Here is a 14,849-nt window from a genome sequence, read left to right as displayed (position 1 = left end):
TCAGTATAACATTCCTTCACTGAGAGTTTCAGAGAAGACGAAGTCGTTAACATGACGAGGAAACCCTGACTGCTTTATAACTGTTCTCTCAATACGTATCACATAAGCTCCATTCTTATGCTGATCTTTTTCTTTTGGCAAACTTTCATCACATACTGTTCGCCTCTTTTTGTTCCTCTGTTTGTGCTCCTTTATGATGCTATAATTCTTTCATAGCTCTTCATGTGTTTCCACTTTCTGGCACACTGGAATGACTGCGTTACGTTCGTCACCCCACCGGCTTTGTAGTTATTTTATTTAGCTTTTTTCTTCTTCTTCAGTTGCAAAGTGACCTCATTTCCGTACGTGGATCGCCGAAGCCTCGTCTTATTTCACACACCTCGCTCGCTTTGTCTCTTCCCCCAACGCCAGGAACGTTATCTGCTCCGGTGAAATCCATAAGTGAAGGCTGTCAGAGGAGTGGAGACGGTGGAGTCAGGCGGCTACACGCTGGCGGTTCTGAGTAATGGCCTCCTTCACTGTGTCAATTCTACATTTAGTAGCTGCTATGAGCACAAATATGTGAGACTCATGGGATGGGTTTCCACTGTATTAAGTTATAAACAAAATAAAAATGGACAAATGTAAAGGATGGAGCGAGATGGAAAGCTATTCCAGTTCATCCTGAGGGGAAGTCTGAACCACATTTCATGGCAATCCATCTGATAGTTGTTGAGATGTTTAAATCAGGAACACAGCTGTGACAGATGTAGGTGTCGATAGTGTGGAGCTACTGAAGCGCCGCTAAAAGCCTCACACACTGGAAAATGAGAGAAATCGTGTTTTTCTTTTAATTGAAAAGGTGATGAATCCATTTGTGCTGCTGTCAGAGTAAAGCTCTCTCTCTGAAATACAGCATCTTGTCTGTAAACGCTGTGAAGTTGAGAGAAGATGGAGACAGAAAACAGACAACCTACATTTAAACATTTTGTTTTTCACATGAAGACAACAAAATATATGTGTGTGTACATTTATCGGCCACGTCATCAGGTACGCCGTTTTAACTGCTCATTAATGCAAACATCTCAACAGCTAACCGCATGGCAGCAAGTCAGCGCATTCTGCATTCTGCATTCTGGCATGTGGATGTGGTCAAAGCAGCCGGCTGAAGCTAAAACTGAGCATCACAACGGGGAATAAATGTGATTTAAATGTCTTTAGACACGACATGAGCTGGTCTGACTTTCACACACACCCATCTCTGGATTTACAGAGAACGGTCAGAAAAGATAAAATTTCTCTGGGCCTGGTTGATGCCAGAGGTCAGAGGAGGTCAAACTGGGTCATGATGATAGAAACAGCAGCTCAAATAACACTCGCTACAGCTACGGTATGCAGGAGGCCGTCTCTGAACGCGCAACACGTCGAGCCTCCAAGCACATACTTTACTGGTAAACCAAAGCAAAGCTGCTCTGCTCCTCGGCATCATTTGTCAAATCTGCATGATGCCTTTACCTGTTTTCAGGTTTTCAGAGTTTTTGTTTTTTTTAAGTCCTTCTCATTGAAGTGCTTTTCTGTACAAAGTTGTCGCTCTGTGTTCTTCAAAGCAATTCCCCAAGTTTGCTTTTGTTGCGCTGGTGATCAAACTCGTGCTTTGTTCGTGCTCTATCAGCCAAAAGGTGTTTGTGCTGTCGTATCCTCTACAAGTGTGTTTTTCATTGTGCTTCATCGTGTTCTGAGTCTTTTCATGCTTTTAGAGGAGCTGCTGTGTAGCAGGACACCTGTTTCCAGCCGACAACAAAGCTCATTAGTCACTCCTCAGGGTGGAGACGAAAGGAAGGAGAGAGGAGAGGAACACAAAGAAAACATGCCTGCCATACTTTGCTCTGATGCTATATCTACTGTGTGTGTGTTGTTAACTCTCTCTGAGATTTGTCAGTCAAACCAAGTCCAGTTAGAATCAATGGATCCCCACTGAAACCGACACTCGTACGCTGGTCGGTGGTAATCAGAGATGTGTCTGTTTGCTTCCCTAAAAGATTCTGTCATGCCAACTAAATATCACTGCTTTGTTTAAAAAACAAAAGTGTTTATTAACCTCAGATTAAATGTGGTCCCTGCATGATGGTGATTTATTTTTCCTATTACACACAACCACGCAGGTCTAATAAGCCACGCTTGCAGAGTGCTTAAACAATGGCTCACAGGTGCCATCTTTTGTATTCCTAGTCAGCATTAAGATGTGAGCATGCTGTGCAACTTAAGGATATTATAATAACCTCACAACAGTAGAAATGGATGCCAGATAAGATTAATGCTGCCGTTATGCAAATTACTGCAACACTGTACATGTGAGTATTGCAGTAATCATCCACCTCACTGCCAAGAGCAGAGCATGCAGAGATGATGCAAGAACAGACTGCAGCAGGGAAGCAGCCCCCTGACAGCCCTCTCCACCTCTATCTGTTATGTGCTCGCTGGAGCTGCTCTCCTCGCAGGTGCTGCAGAACTGGGCCTGGCAGACGGAGAGCTACACCGGCTACACTGGGCCGGTATGCCAGTGCTTCTCCTAGTGCGGTCTGTGTGAGCTGAGCTGCTAGTTGCTTCACTCGGTGGTTTGTTTTTGCAGCACAAGACATTCCAGTGCATGCAGCAGCGCTTTTGGACAACAGATAAACATGGACGAGGTGGTCAGTTTGCATCGAAAGCACCAGAAGACCAGACTATCACCCTGCTTATGTACATCATGAACATTTGGTCTTTCTACATTAGCTAGATCCTGACATCTGATCCAGTTTTTGCAGTAACACCTGGTATTAAAATACATTTTTCTTAAGATCATAGAACACCTACAAACACTGTCTGGCTGATCTGACTGCATTCTGATCCCACTGTGTCCTGTGTGTGTACACCTGGCTGGAGCCTATCCCAGCTGACTCAGGGTGAAGGCAGGTTCACCTGGACAGGTAACCAGTCTATCACAGGGCTACACTTAGAGACAGACAACCAAGCACACTCACATTCACACCTACGGACAATTTACAATCACCAATTAACCTCAGCATGTTTCTGGACGGCGACCTTCTAGCTGCGAAGCGACGGTGCTAACCACTGATCCACCTGCAGCCCTCCAGTCTTACCTGAGATGCAGAAAATGCAACAAGATGTACAAGACCCTGACTCATTCTCTGACTTTAAGTACTGACTCAGCAGCCCCAACATCTGGTGGAATCTGGTGGAGCAAGAAACACGATACTCAATGTAGTACCAACCAATACAGGTACAGAGACTGACACCAGGAGGGAACAAGTCATCTACACTTTTAACGCACAAGGCTGTTTGATATACAAAACAAACATGCATTTGCTTCCTGCTGAGTGAAGTCTGCCTTCAGTCACAGTGTGCCTACGTCATAATGAACCCATGTGCAGGATGACTTGTCTTTGACTGACTGGGAATCTAGACATTCTGTGTTGTAGTTCAGATATAAGAACTGCCTACGTTGTATTTTCCTGCACCGGTACCGTTCTGCCAAGGCAGCAGTGCAACCCAGATGCAGCTAATGCATCACAAAACAAGGCCTGCAAAAACACCTCAGCTAACAGGCGCACGCATCATTTTGAAATCAATTTAACACTGAGCTACAGAGAACCGAGCCAGGAGAGGAACATGACTTGAATTTGCAGAATAAGAACTGATAATGACCAATGCAGCTGTCTGACTTCTGCAGGTGAGTCTAGTGTAGCGTGCACGATTTGATTTCATCACCACGTGTGAATAAACACTTCTCATTAAAAGGCAATATGGTGGAGGAGAAAACTTGAAAGTACGACGCTTCGAGCGGCCCGGCCTTATCTGGCATGTCACACTTCATAAGAAATTCATGCCCTCATGCTGCCTTTCTTGCAACCCGCTGATGTGAACACAGTAGCTGCAGGCCCCTGTTCTTGAAAGAAAATAATTGTGGCGTGCATTGACGATTGAAGCCTGGGCAGCTCTACAGAGATACGCTGCGTTCTCTCCAGACGCCGGAGTCGCAAGGTCGCATCAAGGAGCATACAGGATGCTGTGTTTTAATATGGGTTTGTTGCTCCTCCCCCTCGTTATGTGGGTCGTTAGTGCTCCCCCTGACACAATGTGGTTCGTTAGGGTCTCTGTGGCTAGGTGTGGATGTGGTTTCGTCTTCCTGGGGAGAGTTCTTAGGACTGAACTGTAAACAGGTGAGAGGTGATGCCTCAGACCTCCACCTCTGTTGAGGGATGGTCTTTCCAACAGACATGTAGGAGGTGCTGGAGGGAGGTGGGGTAGTGAAGAGTAGAGAGTGAAGGATTAGTCCTCTCCCCTTGTCTCTTTCATCATTTTCTTTGTTCTCTCAGTCCTCCTCCCCTCTTTCTTCCCCTTCTTCAGCTTCCTTTTTGTGCTATTTGTTTTACCTCTTGTCTCGTCTCGGCCCTCTGTTGTCACTTTCTAAGCCAGCCCCTGCAGCTTAGCATTTTTCAGGATCAGTATTTTGATGTCCTCCATTTTGCTCACCTTGTTGAGTCACTCCTCCGTTGCAGGCCATCTTTGTCCTAATTGCTTTGTTTACTTAAAGCTGTCCTCCATTGCTAGTGGCTCACATCCCCACAGCATTACAGGTTTTACATAAATAAAACTTGCTATGAACCATGTGATGATATATCAATGTTCAAAGAAAAATAAAACTAAGAATCATACAGCTACATGCTGGACGTGACCTTCTCCTCCTGGGTGACAGATGAAAGTGTCTCATTTACTTCAAGCAACAGACTTTTGTTAAAAGATCACAAAAGCAAAAGGGGCGCTGCTATAGCTCACCTGGTTGAGCTGATGTCTCATGTACAGGGGCTATAGTCCCCGATGCAGAGGTCATGAGTTTGAATCCCGCTCATGGCCTTTTTCTGCAGGTCCCTCCCCCATTCTTGTCCCCACTTCCTGTCTCTCTCTCTACTGCACGATCAAATAAAGGCAAAAAAGACCAAAAAATAAGCAAAATAAATTTTCCCTGACTGTCTGTCTGGACTGAACCAGTGATTTCCTTCTCTCATAAAAGAGCCTTTTCAAAACAAAGACATCTGTAACATCAAATAAATGGGTTGTGGTGCTCAGGAGGAAAGACCAGGGTTGGGATGACTAGAGAGCCCAAACTCTTTATAAACATTTAGCATAAAACCCAGTCATCTGTTGAGCTGATAAAGTCATTTAGTTAAACAGTAAAAGCAAACATGCGAGGACAAAACCAAACATCTTGACACCGTGATGCAGTCACGTTGAGACCTTAAACAACACAAATCTGTTTGCTGTCTCCTCGAAGGAACATGGTACATGCATGCTTTGTCTTCTATCATGTAATCAAAGCATTAGCGTTCTAATCCAGACTAATTGGCTCCTCACCCCTCCCAGGAAAAAACAAAAGCCAACATCTGCTCTGCCTTCGCTGGGTGTTATCACAGTCCATCCAGTCCTCCCATGCAGCTCTAATCCTTTACTACGAAATACCAGAAATATCAGAATATTGATTTATGAGGGGTGTAGACATTCCGTCATCTATTGGTTGTCAACTCAATAATAAAGGCGTGTGATGCCCAATAAGTCCTCTGCTGTGCTGACAAGATGGACAGAACGGAAAAATGTATGTTTTTACAGAGACATTTACTAAACTGATCAGTATCGTTTGGTCTTAGGTCATACTAGTACAAATAAGCTAAACACACAGCAGAACAAATTCCTGTACGCTCTGCTGTATGTCAGGGTGTTCATGCCTCCTAAAAAGTACACAGGTTGCGCCCTCCAGTGGTGAAACCCTGAACAACAGCTTAGTATCATGGTGATAGTCGTACACTGTACAACGCAAAAAAAACAAAAAAAACACTGTCTATGGTAGTTTCTGTGAAACACTGCGTAGAATAAATATGTGTTTACGTGTGTATGTACATGTTTGTCCATGAATTTATGTTAAATCCCACAAAGAATGAAATATATTAATAATATAACAATAATAATAATAATTGATCAGATTTATATAGCGCTTTTCTGGACACTCAAAGACGCTTTACACTGTCAATTATTCATTCACACACATTCGTCCTGGTGGTGGTAGCTACAATTGTAGCCACAGCTGCCCTGGGGCAGACTGACAGAGGCGTGGCTGCCATTCTGCCCCTCCGACCACCACCTCAAACAATCCATTCATACGCATTCACACCAGGCAAAAGGCAAAGGACAGGGTGGAATCAAACCGCTGACCTTCCAATCATCGACCGACTCGCTCTACCACCTGAGCCACAGCCACATGCTACTTGAGAACTCAAATAACGCATCACTAAGATGATAATACGCAGTGCTATACATGCAAATTTTAGTGGAATGAATATATTTGATCCACTGGTACACTGAATTCCATCCTCCTCTCTCAGACAACTGATGCCAACGTCATCTTCTCTGCACAAACATCCCTCAGGCTTTACTGACTCCAACGTAAGCTCAAAACACAGCTGGTGGAGTTGCTCTCATCACTGCTTCTGGATTTTATTCTGTCACTGTTCTGTCACCAGACACCTTTAACCTTTAACCACGCCTCCAGGCCCTTCTCTCTGGCCAATCCTGGCTTTTCTCTCGTTAGCTCTATTCTTAAGCTAATCAGCAGCTCTCTCTCTGGCCAACCAGGGCCAATCTCTTCCATCCAGCCAATCAAAGGCTAATTCTCCCTCACAATTTAGAGACAAATCCTCTCAGGCCAATCAGAGGTCAGTGCTCTCCACCAATCAAAAGCCCCATTAGCTGGAGCCAGTCAGAGGCAGTTCACCAGTTGATCAACAGCTCAGCTCATCACGGCTCACTTTCACCAGCCAATCAAAGCCAATCACAGGTATTCATCCAGAAACATGCTGAGGTTAATTGGTGATTGTAAATTGTCCGTAGGTGTGAATGTGAGTGTGCTTGGTTGTCTGTCTCTAAGTGTAGCCCTGTGATAGACTGGTTACCTGTCCAGGTGAACCTGCCTTCACCCTGAGTCAGCTGGGATAGGCTCCGGCCCCCCATAGTGAGGATTAAGGTGTAGAGATGATGGATGGATGACTTCACTACATCTGTGAAATGTGTAATTCAACTGTTTGGCCACTAAGTGGGGACAAAATGCTATTTTTTAAAAGTGCTCATGAAGATTCTTGTTGCACGTCAGAATTACTCATCTGACCAAAAAGGCTTTCTTCAGGTGCCAGGGTTAATAATCACCAGTTACAATAAATCAATCAATAAATAAAGTTATTCTAATTTCCATCACTTGGCTGACTGCTAACATTGTGTCAGGTAGAACTAGTATAAACATGGTGTCCTTGTTTGTGATCTACAAGGAAAATAGCCCTCAGTTTAGTTAACATAAATCCACAGGAAACATGTCAACAGAAGCTTTCTGACGTATCATTAAAGGCATCAGACTAATCCTGTCTCTTACCTCGCCCGCTAGAGAGGTGTACAGCTTCCTTCGCTCTTTCCTGCTGAGGTGTTTTGGAGGCATGTTGACGTGTTGATCTTATCAGCACAATCTGCAGAGAAACAAAAAACAAGTTGGACAAGAGAGAATGTAAGAAATCACAAAAAGAACTGATTATTTTTGTCAACCACGTTTTTATCCGTGACAAAGACGGAACCAGATAAAACTGATATCATGAGGAAATAGCTAATTGCACAACTTTCCTGATGAAAAACAGGTAGAGGCAATAGAATTTAAAGAAAATGTAATGAAATATCTGCTTCATTTTAGTGACAACGAGCAGAAAAATTACATAAACTGTTGTGTTATGAAGTAAATATCCATGATGGTTCAGCATGTAGAAGGTGAACTGCTCAAACTGTTTACTTGTACACTGCTGTTGTTAAAGTTGGACTAAAGTATTTTTATTAAAATAATAATATCTACTCACTTTGCTCACATAGAACACATCTTAATACAGGCCAACAAACCCACTTGGGTTGAATGCAACACAACACAACTATCACTGCCCCCTAGCTGCAGGGAGGATCAACTACAGACCAGAGTGTGTGAGGCTCCACAGCCTTGTGTCTGCTGAGGTGATGGACATGGGGCTCACTGCCTTCCTCTTCACCCCGTATACATCTGCAGAAGCTCTTTGATGATACAGGGAGTGTGTCAGCGGGGAACAAACGGGTGTACAGGGAGGTTTAAACAGCCCCTGCCTGGGGCTTTGGTGTTTGTCATAAAGTCAGTGTTTTGCTGGTACAGAGCAGCAGCTGAGAAATGACTGCTGGTTATTCTTAATGGGCTGCATTTCATTTTATACTCAGCCTTGTGTCTTGTGATTTGATTTTAGAAAATGATGTAAATGAGAACAACTTTATTGGGAATAAGCCTGTATGAATGAGCTGAACATGAGAGCACAGAGACTATGAGTGAAGCAAACAGATGATAACACGCTGACGTGAAAACAGAGGAACTGACTCGGGCTGGGCACCGGGAACCACGTCCTACCTGGAACCGGTTGAAAAGTTTTGATTCTGAAGGATTCATTAAGAAAATTCGTCTGAAACAGTTAATTTAAAATTTAGTTGTGTGTGCACAGAAAGTGTGATTGTAACTGGTTAGCCCTGGTTAGCGCCGAAGCTAATAACTGCATAAAGTCAAGAAAACTTTTCCGTTTCCTGACTGTGGCCCAGATGACAAAGCAACAGCTGACACTGTGCGCCACCTACTGTACATCTACCGCTATCTATCTGCACCATTCTGCAAGCTGCATGCTCCATGTTTTCTATCCCCTGATGCATTTGTCTAAACACTCGTATAGACTGTGACTCTAGCATTAGTCAGTTGTTGCTGAGCTGCTTAATTAGCAGGTGTGCTGCACCTTATAACAAACACCTTCATTTAACAAAATGCAAAACGCTGTTGTTATAGTAAAGTAGCAGATGAGACTCTTTATTTCTCTTGACAGCCGACACAACACGCAGACTTCCAGTAACTATTCTGTTTATTGAAGCTCGTTAAGATCAACTGAATTAACTTTACTGGATTCATAGCAACACTCAGAGACTCTCTTCACACAACAAACCCACTATTCCACTCACCACTTTGATTGAGAGGGATGTGAAATTAGGCTGTTTTTTCTCACTACACAAATCACATTTAGTGTTAATTTGCTCTGATAGTCAGCAATGGAGTTATGGAGAAAATATTCAGATCCTTGTTACTTAAAGTGAAAGCATGTCAGTATAATCAGGACAAATAAAAAAAAATACACACTGCAGGAAACTGCTACCTCTGGTGCTTTCATTATATTATATTAGATACTGAAAAATATTGTTGACTAAAGTCTGGTTTATTGACCTTATTTATGGTTTAGTTTGATATGCTTCCTGACACCAGAGGGACCCATGGGGACCCGGGAGAAGCTCAAAATGACATTCAAAGTCTCGCAGTCCACCCTGAGAATCTCAGTGTATTTACAGACCAGCACAGCATGCACACCCAGCCTCAGCTCCAGTGATCTTTATCCCGCTGAGCAGCAGTCTGCCAGCCCTCATTACACAACACTACAGCACAGAGCGGAGAGCCAGCCTTCTCCAGGAGAGCTGTGTGAATATGTTATCCTTGATAAACACAATCCCTGTATTGTTATGAATTGGCCTCGGTGAGCAGGAAGACGTGACACACACGTGATAAAGCAAGCATACACATAAGAACATGTTACCACAAGCTGAGAAAGATCATGTATCTTAAAGTGACAAAGGTTTATTAATCAGGTGTCAACTATTAAAACTGCTCCCAATAAACAGTAATCCTAGAAGCAGTCCTATTTTTCTACTGCATTTGTTTCCATCAATCCACCGACCCCAACTATTACAGAGAAAGTGACTTTTGAAAAGCCAGCTTGGATGTTTTGTAGAACGAAATGTTATGTCTGTAGCTTCTGATCCCTAAAGGAGAGGATGGAGGATACAGGATACAACACATATAGTGATATGTGATATCACGTCCCTGTGTGACCTGACTGAAAACACTCTGTTTGTGTATTATGTGAGAGAAGAAGTAACTGATCCCAGAGTAACTGACTGAATATTTTATTTCAAACAGAACAAGGCTAATTTCATTGTTCTTTGTTGATTTCTTTATTATTATCATTATGTGTTCGTAGTATTTAAATTCAGTACTGGTTGCTCAGGATCATCAGTGTTGGTTATTGTTGAGGAATGTAGATTGTATGACGGGTTGGTTGCTTGGTGATGGCCGATGGCTGGTAATGCCCCGGGACTCCAGCAGCGAGAGTTCTTCACTTCTCTCCGACTACTCTTCCCCCTTGTTTAAGGGAGGGTACCTTTGTACCTTAGTTAACCTTCATAAAAAGGCAATACGGGTGTGAAAGTTTCTCCGTAAATGCATTTATAGATCCCTCTCAGTCGATTCTCTTGGTACAACACATATTATGGGATATCACGCCCCCATGTGACCTGACTGAAGACACGTCTATTCACACCTTTATGGCAGATGATCTGTGACGACATATGTGAGGCCGCCTGCACATATAAATACCTGTCATCATCACAGTCATCCCTCAGTTCGATAGCCGCTCTCCACTGAGCCCAGCTGTGCCGCGGGGCAACCAAATGTTGTACCTCGTTCCTCTCCTTCAGGGAACAGAAGTTAAAGACATAACATTTTGTTCCCTTTCAGTCGATTCACTCAGTACAACACATACAGCGTGAGACATGTAAGGCTGTGCCCGCCTGAGCTCGGCAGATTTTTTCCAGCTGCGAAGCAGAGAATCTGCAGTGCTTGGATGGGAGAGTTGCGGGGCCAGGTAAGCAGCCAGGGACGGCTCCATAGGCAGTGGATTAACTAGGCCAGCTTAATCAGCACCGTCCAAGTCCAGATACAGTCCATAGCCAAAGGCTGCCAGACTGAATGGCTGACCAGCCCGCTTGAAGGGCTCTGGCTCGAGCTCGGCTAACCCATCAGCATAATCAATGTGGTCTGCCCAGCTAGCAGCAGGGACTTCAACCGAGAACCTCTCGATGTGGGACTTGGACTAGGCTGGGTCTCTCGACTCTGCGAGGAGAGGAGAGAGTCGCGCCATCCGACATTTCTTTTCCAGAAAAGTGACCCATCTCTCGAGGGTTGAACACCGAAGCTGGCGACAGAATTCATACATCTCACAGTCCGCCAACGCTCTCCTGGCTATTTCCAGACAGACAGGACATGCTTCATGCTGGTCTTTGTCGTGCAGGCAGAAGCCACATCCCTGAGGACAGGGGAAGACCGAAGACTTCTTCCTCGACTTTGGCTTGGTGCTCATATCGAGACACAAAGCTCAGCCAGGCACGTTACAGTCGTAGCGGTGGTTAACACCAACAAGAGCAGTTGAACCAATTTCAAGACAGCAGTAGCCTATTATGAGCTAACTAGCGGTAGCTAGCTAGCTCATCTCAAGGAGGTGTTCTTAGCGAGGTGAAGAGCGGCTACAAACTTAGGGATGACTGTGATGATGACAGGGATTTATATGTGCAGACGGGGCCTCACATATGTCGTCACAGATCATCTGCTGTAAAGGTGTGAATAGACGTGTCTTCAGTCAGGTCACATGGGGGCGTGATATCCCATAATATGTGTTGTACCAAGAGAATCGACTGAGAGGGATCTATAAATGCATTTACGGAGAAACTTTCACACCCGTATTGCCTTTTTATGAAGGTTAACTAAGGTACAAAGGTAACGAGGCAGAGCTCATCAGAAACAACTTAAAGAAAGCTTAGAATGGAATAAATACTGTGACAGACTGACACAACAAGAGCAACGGGGAAGTTACTCTGAATGGTTTTAATTCTGATAATCACTTCGCTGATGAACTATACATCCTTTAATGTAAGATTTACCCCTGAGGAGTTGGGCCTGAAGCTTTGACTTCTCCTCTTCATCCACCGGTACCCTTCAAGGTTCCTTTAATTTCCTGGCTGATGTCTTGAGATGTTGCTTCAGTATTTCCACATAATTTTCTTTCCTCATCCATCTTCTCTACACCTTAATCCTCACTAGGGTCGTGGGGGGCGGAGCCTATCCCAGCTGACTCAGGGTGAAGGCAGGTTCACCTGGACAGGTAACCAGTCTATCACAGGGCTACACTTAGAGACAGACAACCAAGCACACTCACATTCACACCTACGGACAATTTAGAATCACCAATTAACCTCAGCATGTTTCTGGACTGTGGGAGGAAGCCGGAGAACCCGGAGAGAACCCACGCTGCACGGACTTGGACGACTTGCTGTGATCAATGGAACCATGAGTTCTGCTCTCTACCAGAAAGTCCTGAAGGAGAACGTTCGGCCATCAGTTCGTGACCTCAAGCTGAAGCACACTTGGGTTCTGCAGCAGGACAACGATCCAGAACACTCCAGCAAGTCCACTTCTAAATGGTTTAAAGAAACTAAATGAAGGTTCTGGAGCGGCCGAGTCGAAGTCCAGACTTGAATCTGATTGAAATGCTTCAGTATGACCTTAAAAAGGCCGTTCATGCCGGAAAACCCTCCAGTGATGCTGAATTAAATCAGTTCTGCAAAGAAGGGTGGGCCAACATATCTCCACAGAGATGTGAAAGACTCATCGCCAGTTGTAGAAAACGCTTGACTTCAGCTGTTGCTGCTGAGGACGGCCCAGCCAGGTAGGTTCAGGGGGAACTACTTTTTCATACAGGGCAGGCAGCTTTGAATAGTTTATTTTTTTTCTTTAATAAATAAAGTCATCATATAAAAACTGCATTTTGTGTTTACTTGGGTTATCTTTGTCTGATATTTACATTTGTTTGATGATCTTAAACATTAAAGTTGGTAAAATATGCAAAAAAATAAGAATTTGAGAAGGGGGCGAATACTTTTTCAAGGCACTGTACTTATTCTAACATTATAATCCCCCCAAGGAAAGTCATCTCATGACATGATCCTCTAAATATTCCTTAATTAGTGCAGGTTGATGACTAAAGATCTAACTCATATCAAAACAGTGACATCACAGTTACCTACAGTTGACACATGAAGTCAGTCAATCCCATCTCCACAGACAGAGAAAGAAAATACAGTTTGAGGTGTTTCTTTATTCCATATAGAGTAAAGCAAGTGTCAGTGTGTTTGGGTCATTACTTTAAAAAAATAAAAATAACATTGTTTTGCTACTTGTGCCTTGTTATAGTGACAGTCATCTCTGGTCATACTCACTGGTCAACATGTTCATAGAAGTGAAACACGAGTGTCCACTGAGTAGTTTAACAGTGCTCGAGCTGCAGTGTTCCTGCTCTAGTCAGAGTTTTTGTAACCTTCAGGGAACATTCCTCAAATGTTCCCTGATGGTTACTGTTAGCTGGGACATCCAATAATGTATGAAGTAATAGTAAATTAACTTTCCCGAATTGTTGATCAAGTAGTTTTAAAGTAATCACATGAAAGTGATCATTTGCCCACTGTGAGCAGCAGTCAGTCATGGCACATCATTAATTTAACATTCAGTCATCATGAGCCATGCACTAGTTAGACATCACTTACCATTTCTATACTTAAAAACAGAAGGAAAAAAAAAGTGCTTGCAGCTCATCATCAGCCTGTAAAGTCTCTACAACAGTGTCAGTGAGAGGTGCTGCTGACACACAGCGGCACTCTGCTGGAGCAGCGGCCGCTCAGCTGAAGGACACCGGGGGTAGGAACTCCTACCTTGGACAGCTCCAAGTGTCCGCGCAGCCTCTCCGGAGCGTCCGTCAGCGGCCACACAGAGCCCGGTTCCCCCTCCGACCTGCAGCGGTCACGACATGTGCTGACACCGGCTCCGGTACGTCCCGGCTTATCTCCTCCTCACCCCTTTCCGCATTTCCCTTGTTTTACTTACCGGATCGTCTGCGGTGCGTGCATGGGGGTTCCGCTGCAAGGGCGCATGCGCGGCTCAGGTCCGGCTCAGTGTGTTGCCTTCAGGTAGAGTTGGAAATAAGTAAGACATACACTTAAAATACATACAAACTACAAAATGAAGGTCACTCAACGTGTGTAAAAGTGTAGTGTGTGTGTGTGTGTGTGTGTGTGTGTGTGTGTGTGTGTGTCTGTGTGTGTGGTTTAACTGCATCAACAACAACATAATAAACACACTAAACAGTTGTAATAAAATTCAAACCATAAACTTCCTCAGCTTTAGGCAGGTGTACTGAAAAACTGGCAACTGACTGCAGTTTGAAAAAGTTTCTGATGCTTCCAGCTGGTTTATACAATACAGCCTACATGTTTGTATATGATGTGATACTGGATGAGACTTTGTAATTTAAGCCTATGTGCTTGTGCTTTGTAGGTAAAAAACAACTTTTATTCTGACCATTGGTTGCAACTTTTAAACACTTCAGGGTGTTGTTGTTCATTCGTACAGCGAGCTATACAACTACTTGTTCATCATTTATCTTCTTCTGACTCACAGACTTGTGGACTTAATGTCAGTCTTCAGTCCTCTTGTGGCGTATCTGGCATTTCACATCATTTCTATTTAACACAGACACTAGTGTCTCATCTAGCATCTAGCATCCAGACACATGTACCTGAGATTTTGAGATTCTGAGATGGTGGAGCTCGGAGTGGACGGTGAAGGCAGCATATCTGTTCCAGCAGCAGTAACAAGAGTCCTGTTCACACAGACACACACCAAATTAGTGTGCATGAGGTGTCTATTTACCAGGCCAGCAGCGGGAGGAGCTCTAGCAAGCAGCTACAGGGTCAAAGATGAGATGTTCGACTGAATTTCTCTATAACATGGACCCAGAAATACTGAGCTGCTCATACATGCCCACATGGTGTCTTCCACACAGACGCTGCTCGTTTTA

At 44.1% G+C, this 14,849-nt stretch overlaps 1 protein-coding gene across 1 annotated transcript in view; it reads right to left on the bottom strand.

The window, feature by feature from the left end:
- Positions 1–1,138, bottom strand: part of LOC103372960 (lipid phosphate phosphatase-related protein type 5-like) — a 53,927-nt gene extending 52,789 nt beyond the window's left edge. The window contains exon 1 of the mRNA XM_008302741.1: positions 1,125–1,138. The gene's annotated coding sequence lies outside the window, so the exon portion shown is untranslated. The remainder of the gene's footprint in view (positions 1–1,124) is intronic.
- Positions 1,139–14,849: the final 13,711 nt, after the last annotated feature.

Source organism: Stegastes partitus, unplaced genomic scaffold (assembly GCF_000690725.1).
Source record: "Stegastes partitus isolate 25-593 unplaced genomic scaffold, Stegastes_partitus-1.0.2 Scaffold1867, whole genome shotgun sequence".
NCBI lineage: Eukaryota > Metazoa > Chordata > Actinopteri > Pomacentridae > Stegastes > Stegastes partitus.
Note: the sequence above shows the minus strand (reverse complement) of the source record. Positions and strands in the feature narration are given on the sequence as shown.